We start from the raw sequence: 2,585 nt of genomic DNA, 5'->3' as shown, positions 1-2,585 counted from the left end.
AGGTAGAAGACATAGTCACTAGCCAAACAGAACATGGACAAGTCTTTGGTTAAGCTAGGTTTCTTCGTCGTCCTCTTGGTTTTTGCTTCAGGTAATTTCTCCTTACTTTGCAGAACATTCATGTAATCCTTTATTTACTAAACACAAGTTACATTTCACATATGGTTGGAGTTAAAATTATTCCAGAAATAACTTTTGATAGGTTATATTTATTTACTCAACAATTCTTTGTACTCATTAAAATTTTAATAATCCTTCAAATATTTCAATATATTAAATTTAACAGTTTGATAATTCAAACTTATATACAAAAACTTATTAAATGAAATATTTTTGCTATGATTAATTAAAATCACTTAATCTCCACGTACTCCTTCATGTTCGTCATCCATGCATGTTGAAAATTAACATTTAATTTTTATGAGTCAATTTTCGTTTTTAGAACACCTTGACAAGTAATACAAATGAAATTTATCCTACTTTAATAGATTTACTTTGAAATCCACAAATAGTATTTAAATTTATGACATGTTTACTAAAAGTAGACATAAATAAAAATATATATAATGAATATTCTTTAAATTTTTTAATAAAATGGTTGGCTATTGAGAGAAAAAATACATTTGAAGTTTTGCAGTGTGAAGCTAAAGAAGATTCAGACGCAGAAATTGATCTGGTTATACCTTGCTATGGTCATTATGAATGCCCTGACTGTCCTTGCATTAACAATCGCTGCCGATGTGATCTAAATATGGAAGCAGAAGAAGAAGAAGATCAAAAGCTCGAGACTCTATTGCATGCACACATGTTCAAAAAGAATTCCCATGACAATAATAATTAACTAATCAGTGTCATGAATTTGTGAATTAAATTATTAAATAAATGCCATAGTTGATTTTATGCGTGGGAAATTGCGTGCCGCTAGAACTTTATCTGTTTTAGAAATATTTTACAATTTTAAATGCAATAAAAATATAAAAAAATTATTGAAAATAAACAAAAAATATATAATTTGTCTAGGTATAAATAAAAATATATATATCCAAATGTGAATATTTTAGTCCTTATTAACTTGTCAGCAATTTTATTTTAAAATAACAACTATCATTTTCATTTTATTTTTTTTGCATAAAACATATAAGTTCATTAAATATTTTAAATTTTAAGTAATGACATTTTTTTAAATTACACTTTTGTTGTACTTAATAAAAATAATAAAATTAAATTACAAAATTGAAGAATTCAAAGATTGAGCTTCAGAGAATTTCACAAGTCTCGTTCCTTATTTGGGTTTTTCATATGCTTTTTTCTTTTTGACAAATAACTTAAAATTAAATAAGAAATTATGAAACAGAAGTAGTTTATTATTTAATTTACAAGTTACTTAATGGTGATGTTTAATTGGTGAGAGAAAACTAAAAATAACTATAGATATATAATTGATGGACTAATTAAGACTAGTAAAAAAATTGTTGAAAAACTAAAATGGAATTTAATAAAAGGATGAGAGACTAAATATATTTTATCCAAAAATTTTAAAGTAATTAAAAGTTAAAAATTTTAAGCTAACTTATTAAATCATGTACATAAAAGTAACAGTGGGAGTAGATAGAAAATATAAAATAATAAAAATGAAATATTTAAAAAGGATAAAAATTTGAATAAATATTTCAAAAAAAATATAAAAATTTATAAGCTAACATTTTAAAAAATAATAAAATTTACTTAAAAATGCTAAAAATTACTTAAAAATATTTATTTACCAAATAATCAAATAAATTTTTTCACTAAAAAAATTAAAATTAAATAAAATGACAAACATAACCTTAAATTCCTTGTGTTGTCCTGATTGATTCTTCACATTACTTTTGAGTGGCACTCAGTGACGGGATCGAAAATAAATTATGGACAAACAGTTAAGAAGCTAAAATAGGTAAAAAAAATAAATAAATAAAAATAAAAGTAAATTTCATAAAAAAATAGAATTAAAAACATAATTTAGCCATATAAATAAATAACAGTTCCCAAAGAAAGCGTTATTAAAAACCTACGATTTAATGATATTGTATTTGGAAAACATTATTAACCTCGTCGATGCTTTTCTAATAAACTTTCAACTTTATTTAATAATATTATAGCGGTGGTGTTACGTTTCATGTAAGGAACCTTTTTATTTTCGGATCTTACAAAAGTTTCAATCATCAACATTTAATTTTCAATTTATTTTTCTCACTTTATTCACAAAATTCAACGCCTCACGTCATTCTTCGTTTGTTACATAAAAATATTGAGCATTATGCACTTTTTTTTATTTGTTGCACACCGCTTTTTCTTTTATTTTCACACACATGTTTTAGAGGTAATTTTGTTAATTAATTTGTTAGTCAGGTATTATTAATTAAAGGCAAAACATTCTTAAGGTAGGGGTGAAGTAACTAAAATAATAATAATAATTATTAAAATATGCAAAATTGTGTTATTTATGCTTTTTTTTACCTTAATCAATTTTTAAGAGTATCTTTAATTAGAATTTTGAGCTCAAAAATCATTGTCCATAGTATCTACTAGTATTTTTACTTAAGAAT

The 2,585-nt window shown here is 23.5% G+C and overlaps 1 long non-coding RNA gene across 1 annotated transcript; it reads left to right on the top strand.

The window, feature by feature from the left end:
- On the top strand, positions 1 to 911 carry LOC114425932. Its single transcript, XR_003669319.1, has 2 exons — positions 1 to 91; positions 630 to 911. It is a non-coding gene; the product is annotated as an uncharacterized LOC114425932 (long non-coding RNA).
- The last annotated feature ends 1,674 nt before the right edge of the window (positions 912 to 2,585 follow it).

Source organism: Glycine soja, chromosome 9 (genome assembly GCF_004193775.1).
Source record: "Glycine soja cultivar W05 chromosome 9, ASM419377v2, whole genome shotgun sequence".
Taxonomy (NCBI): domain Eukaryota; kingdom Viridiplantae; phylum Streptophyta; class Magnoliopsida; order Fabales; family Fabaceae; genus Glycine; species Glycine soja.
This window is presented reverse-complemented; position numbering and strand designations above follow the sequence as displayed.